The sequence below is a fragment of the Echinops telfairi genome, unplaced genomic scaffold (genome assembly GCF_000313985.2).
Source record: "Echinops telfairi isolate 266 unplaced genomic scaffold, ASM31398v2 ScPeMD7_3533;HRSCAF=4204_0, whole genome shotgun sequence".
Taxonomy (NCBI): domain Eukaryota; kingdom Metazoa; phylum Chordata; class Mammalia; order Afrosoricida; family Tenrecidae; genus Echinops; species Echinops telfairi.
In genome coordinates, this window is record NW_022107431.1 from 38197467 (window position 1) to 38204621 (window position 7155).

Consider the following 7155-nt stretch of genomic DNA (forward strand, 5'->3'; position numbering starts at 1 on the left):
TTGTTAGGTACAAATTGGATGGTACCTAACAACAACAACAATAACAAGTCTTTAGAGAATCAGAGAGTCTCATAATTTCCCTGTGGACATTCTGGTGGATTCAAACCTCTGACCTCCAGGTTAGCAGCTCAGTGAAAACCCACTATACCAACAGAGTTCTAAAAAAATTGAAATGGTTACCAAAATGGATACCAGGGTCAAACTAATGGAACAATAGGATTTGCAGAATGTTATTGGATAGATGCTAAGAGTAAGATTAGAGCTGAAAATACATGTTTCACGCCTTGCTTCATCTGTGTAAGCAGAAAGGTTCTCATTCCAGGGACTGGAAGACCAATTTCAAACCAAAATAATTATTCAATTCCCATATTTGTACCGGTTCACAGAGCTGGAACCCTTGAAGTAAGGGGAGGCCTTACCCCTTTGAAGAACACTATAACCAACCTTTGTAGTGTTAATCTTCTTCTGATCCTTTCCCAAATTTTACCCATATCCAGTTATCAGGAGGATGAGCACTGGAGAAGGGCACCTGTGAAGGTGCTTGGTGAATTGCCGGACACGCATTTTCAAGTGGCATGACATTCAGAAGACGGAAATGCTGCTGTGCTTCACTAGTTACAGAAATCGGGTGATCGGTAAGACAGTTTACGCTCAGGGCCAGCTCACAATGGAGCCAGTGCGAGACTGGAACCACCCTACGGTTGTTGCCACAGTCCAGGAAGGAGAATATTTAGAACAGACACACATATCAACTGGTAAAACTCCAAAATGCTCTAGCTGACCCAAGAAGTGGTGCGACTGCTGTAGGAAAATCCCAATGAAAAGCACCAGAACTGCCTCTACTCACAAAGGGAGTGAGCCGAGGAGCCCATCGAAGTGCACCCTCAAGGGCTTAAAAGATGCTGGAGTGGAGGCCTGGTGTCCATCAAGTCCTCATTGAACTTGGAGCTACGAGGAGGCCAAACAGACGGTAATCCACAGAAATACAGTGGGTCACCATCAATTTAATCCGGTTGTTACCAGGAAGAGGCTCAGATTTTCAAAACGTCTCCAGTCCTCGTTTCTAGTCCCGCTACCAAGAAAGATGTCAGGTGAGGTGCAAAGTTCAGACCAGAGTCAGAGAACAGGAAGATAGAAGGAGCGAGTCTACTGCAGGGGAGACGTTAGAAAAGAAGACCAAAGCGCCCCCAGCTAGTCGGAAAGGCCTGGCAAAACGGAAAGCTTTGCCTTCAGTTCAACCGGTGGCAGACCTCCCCTCACGGGCTGGCGTTCAGCAGGTCTTCTGCCGTTGCCTGGTTTTCTGTCGCACACCTCTTTTTGGAGGCACCTCAGCCCCCAACTTCTCGCTGTGCTCCTGTCTCAGACCTCAAAATCAAGAGTCTCTTCAGTCATTATGGGGCTTGTCTGAACATCCCGTCTTTCTTCCCACCCCTCACCCCCCACCCCCACCCCCGTCATTTCCTGATCCTCACTATGTCCAGGTCTCTTCCAGGGATAAGGCAATGTGGTTCCGTCTGCCCGTCACCTCCTTTGTGTTGGAGGGTCTGTGCAGAAGCGTGGCTCCACCTCACTTTTGAGGTAAGCTTCCTGCAGTTTCCTTCCAGTATCACCTCTTCTCCCCTTGCCCGCCTCTCACTAGCCAACAAGGTGGTGGGCCAATTGCAGCTGCTGTTTCAGATGCGGTTACAAAAACAAAGCAGCGCACCGAACGACACCTGGTATGCAGCTTTAAAAAAAAATCTGGCAAATGTTTTTTTATTTTTTTTCTGTACAGCCATCTGTCAATATCCATGGAAATGTGAAGGGGATTGTTTGCAAGAGTCCCTCAGATACCAAAATCCAGCATGGTCACATCCTTTATATGAAATAGGGTCGTCTTTACATATGACCTACTCACATCCTCCCTAGGTGCTATAAATCATCCTAGATCTCTTGTAATCTCTACAATATAAATGCCATCAAAATAGCACCTCATATTCCCCCCTAGCTTTGAGAGATCCTTTTAACCACTGCATTAAAACTTATGTGTTGAGCACCCTGGTTTCCAAAAGGGTATGATTGGCAGTGACAGCCCAAAATGCATTTGTAGAGTCCCCACTTAAGTTAAGCCTCCAATGAATGCTCTCTAATCATTCAAGTGGTTTCTAGATCATCTTGGCCTCAGGCAGAATGCCTCGGACACTGGACTGCCTCCACCCCTTTCCAGCCAGCCCAGGGAGGGGCAGTCTCTCTCTTGGATGCTTCTTGAGGTGCATCCTTGATGTCGGTCACTATCAGGGAACAGTTCAGGGGATCCTATGGTCATGCATCATGCCCCATTACTGTGGTGCTTACTGGCTCTTGCTCAGAGGCCCTGGACCAGTCTTGTAAACCCTTCTAACAATGTACCTGTCCCAATCATGGTCATGTTACTGCTTGTATAGACCCACCTGTAACTGTGCTATACTGGTCTGCCATCATTCATGCTTTTGTGAGTTCCCTTTACCTGCTGCTGCCCCTTTTAAAGCTTCACATATCAATGAACCCTAGATGCCATTTCAGCTTCCTGTTGTGGTCTCCCTCATCTGGATGGTGTGTCTGTGACTTTGTGTTGTCTTTGTGGCTTTTAAGGCTTAAAAAAATGTCCTTGTTAAAGTATACTTGAGATGCAGTCGCTTTTGTACCCTAAAACATCACTTAATTTCCCACAAATAATTGACATGCCAAACCTGTTGATCCTGAAGGCAGAATGTACCTAATATTATTGATAACTACCCAGTTAGAGTGTGCATTATATCATTCTATGCTCTACACTCCAATTTATGCACAACTCATTTTCCTTAGAATGTCTACGAGTTGCTCATTGGGTCAATTTTGAAATACATTTGTTTCTTTGTCCACAAACATGTGCAACACCGCTTTAGCCAAGCAGTCACTTAATGATACCTAAAAAAGAATCATCATGCCACCTCATTTCAACCAACGTGAGTTTTCCATCAATGCTCACCCTCCTTTCTCTCAGTCCTTCCTTGAAATCTGTTTTCTATTCACTTTTATTTTCTTGATTTTATATGAACATGGTGTTGTACACTGTACACCCTTTGTAATTACCTCATTTTGTATATACAGCATATGATTTCAAGTTTTATCCATATTGTAATATGTATGAACAATTTATTCCTTCTACTGGTTGAATATTGCATCATTATATATATAAACCATATTTGGTTTGTCCATTCATCTGCTGAGGACATTTAAGTTGCTTCTACATTTGGCTACTATAAACAGTGCTGCAATGGTGAACACGTCTCTATTTGACACTCTGGCTTCAGGCCTTTGAGCAGACACCTAGGCGTGAAAATACTGGATCCTATGTTTATTTTTTTAAAGTATTCAAGATAGTTTGTTGTTGTTTTGTCTCTATCTGCTTTAATATGAATTTATTTTTAAACTTTAAAACATTAAATTGAATGTCATAAATTAACCTGAATTTTCTTTGTGATTCCACCAGTAAAATCACAAAAGTAATAGTTTCTTCTGATTCCCTAATATCTGAAATAAAGCAACAGGCTCAGCAATACTTAGTCCAATAAGTTCTATGTCTGGTCACCATTTCTTCAGTAAGCCACTCTTTTCAACAGCTTTGAGTGCCTTTTTATTTTGATTACCCACAGTGCACAAATATTGAGTAGTTTGCAGAAAACATTGGAATCACCAATAAAAAGATACACTATTGCCCTTCACTGTGGTGAACAGGTAGCATCACAAATTTTATGCAGTGAGACAATCATTGTAAAATTACACTCTCAGCTCACAGTACTTGCCAACACTATGAAATAGGATTCCTGCACTGAGTCCAAAATGACTGATAAAAATGATACAGAGAAGTCCTAGCAGTTCCAGAAAGAAAAAGCCATAGGAAACAAGCTCCAGAAAAATGAGGTAAAGTCAGTCCAATCTAGAGAAAGACATTGAGTTTGGAAGGTTAACAGGAAATATGAAATCATGAACCTTTGAAAGTGACAGAAGGTGTAGGCACGAAAAGGAGGCTCAGAAGAAGGAAACAATACCTGAGGCCGGAGAGAGGCAAATTGTGAGGAAAGTAGGTAAGAGGACCTGTAAATGCCGTTTAGGAAAAGAGGTCAAAACCTGTTTACACCACTTAGTAAACACCATTGCAGAAAATAATTTATGATGCTCCCTACCAAATAACTGAAAGTATAAAGCATGTACTATTGTGAATAAATAAGTAATATTTATTTGCTTATATTACTTTAACAGATACTATTCATGAGTTATAATTTATGTCTACAATATATGTACAAATATCTCATTTCTCATATTTAGACTTCTTTGGAAAACAAATTGATGGTGGAGGAACTGTCTTTTAATACTTTACCTGTTAAAATCAGTTTTATTCCTCTCCTAAACCAAGGGTAAAACACAGTGTATATCAAAGGATTTACAGCAGAGTTATAATAACCAAACCAGACTAATATTTCATAGACAAAAGAGGGGATCATATACCCAAATAAGCATCAAAAAATGAATCAACAATATACGGCAGCCAAGACGTCAAAAATGCTACCACAGTGACCCCCAGGGTCTTAGCTGCTTTTCTCTCTCTCTTGGCCACTCTGGCTTTGTAAGTTTCACAAGATGATTCTGAATTGCTAACAGTGGCTTCAACCTTTTGAGCCTGTTTTCTAGCCACAAGAAAAACCTTACTGTACAGAATGATCATAACAAGGGAAGGTGGGAAAAGTAAGAGAAAATCTGTCAAAACCCAATCTTGATTTAAAACAAGTTGACAACACCCTATGCGGTAGAGGTCACGGGAGAATTCCTCTAAACCATCATCATTGGCTCCTAGGTAGAACACGGCACTGCTGTATACAATGGGCAGTATCCAGGAGATGCTGATACACATTCGAGAGACAGGTACAGTGAACTTGGTAGGATAGACCAGAGGGTCAGTGACAGCTATATACCTGTCAATGGAGATAAAGCACAAGTGGAAAATAGAAGAGTAACAAAATGCCCCATCACAGCATGTGTGGAAAGTACAAAAGCTGTCCCCAAAGTACCAGCAGCTCTCCACAGACCTGACCATGCTGAAGGGCATCACACTCACACCCACTAAAAAGTCAGCACAGGCCAGGGAGGCAATGAGGAAATTGGTTGGAGAATACAACTGCTTGAAATGCAGGACTGAAATGATCACCAGCAGGTTTCCAAACACTGCGAGCACAGCCCCAAAGCCAAAGACCACGTGAGTAGGGAGACTTGACACAGGATCCGTTCACATTCTCATAGCAGAGCTGCAAGGTGGGAGGCGGAGACTCACTGTCGCTGCTGATGGTGTTGCTTACCTGGAGAGCCATGCTGTCCTTCTTGTCAATCATGGAAAAACTGGGAGAAAGAAGATCCCATAAGATGAATTTCATCCTCTAATCACTAGAAATATTTGTCACACATACATTTTTTAACTTTGGATCATATGGAACAATCAAGAGTTCCATAAGTGTTAGATAAACCTTGCTATAAGTAATTATCATCACTTTTATTCTTTTTATCCAAAGACACCTGGTTCCCACAAGAGGAAGTGCTCAGCTGTTAACGAGAGGTCCACAGTCTGGGCTAGGAGCTCTGCTGAATCTCAGAAAGACAGCTTTGGAAACTCTACTGCCAGTTCTGTTCTCACCTGGAATTTTGCTGTGACTCAGATTTGACTCCAATACAGTTGGTTTTGTGCTTCAGATGGAGAAAAAATTGAAACCTAAGAAGAATTTACTCTGAAGAAAATGTGTCACAAATACATTATTCAAAAAAAAATTCTTGTTTTCCAATTTATCAAAGCCCGTTTGTTAGCTGGTCTTGATCCCTATTATATTGGTCATTGAAAAATTATTAAGATGTGAAGGCTTTGTTATTGTCAGTTACCTTGTAATACCCATTAACCCCTCCCCCTGTGAGGTGGTAGAGTTAATAACTCAAGCTCCCAGGACAAACAACAAATCCCATGTCAAAAAACACCTTTGTGCAAAGTAAAAATAGTGATAAAAGCTTATATTTAATAATCTCACACAAAATATCATATTGATAGCCTTAAGAATAGTATTTTTTAAATGAAGGACCATTATCACACATCAATAAAGATGCATAGTAATAAAAAAATCTTTATAAATAGAACTCAGGAATACATATAAAAGATAATAAATCCAAAATTAAGTCTGTACTGAGAATGGAAGTTTAATATGGCAAAGTCAAGGGACCAGATGAATGAGAAGTAAGAATCAATTAGAGAACTTGTCTGCTGCCCAAGGTCAGGTGGTGCCAAGGACCAAAGTCCAAATTCTTCCTATTTACGGATTTTCTCTCTCGCTTTCTCTCTCTTTTTGAAAATTCAAAACAACACTTAAGTCCAAATGTTCTTATGCTTCTAATAAACAATAAAATATTAAAATCAGCTGCGGATTCAAACTTGTGGTAACATAGTTTAATTTCCCCAATAAAATTCCATAATGGTGAGTTTCGTCTCAGCGTTCCTGTTCTCATTGTAATCAGATCTCCAGCCTAGTTCAGAATGAGAGTCCTGTGGAGAAACAGTGGGTGTCAGAATAGGAGAAGGAAGATGGAAGGTAGAAACTTATCTAATGCTGCCTTTTCGCAATTAGGAGTTGTTGGATTCGCCTTCTGCTTTGTGTAACCAGGGAGGTCAGCTGTGATCCCCAGGCCATTTACGCTGGTTTCCAGCTAAAAAGTGAGAGAGATGTAAAAATGTCAGAACCCAATGGGTAAAACTGACCCCTGCACAGAGCGAGAAGAACAAGAATTCAGGCTGCACTGAAACAGTAGCCAAAAATAATCATTAAATGGCTCCAGAAATTAATAGAAAAGCAACTGAAACATTTCAACAAGACAATGAAGCCCTGGTGGCACTCACTAATCTCTGACAGCAAATTTGGAGGACAACTCCTTGGCCAATGGACTGAAAGAGATTCCTACTTCTACCCACTCCAAAGAAGAGTGACCCAACTGAATGCTCAAACTATAGAACAGTATCACTCATACCACAAGGCAGGAAAATTTTGCTGAAGATCATCCAAAAATGATTGCACCTCCACACAGACAGGAAGCTGCCAGAGGTTCAGGATGGATTCAGAAGAGGATGGT

The 7155-nt window shown here is 41.1% G+C and overlaps 1 pseudogene; it reads right to left on the minus strand.

Moving 5' to 3' along the window:
* Window positions 1–4322: 4322 nt before the first annotated feature.
* On the minus strand, window positions 4323–5363 carry LOC101653018 (annotated as a pseudogene).
* Between the last annotated feature and the right edge of the window lie 1792 nt (window positions 5364–7155).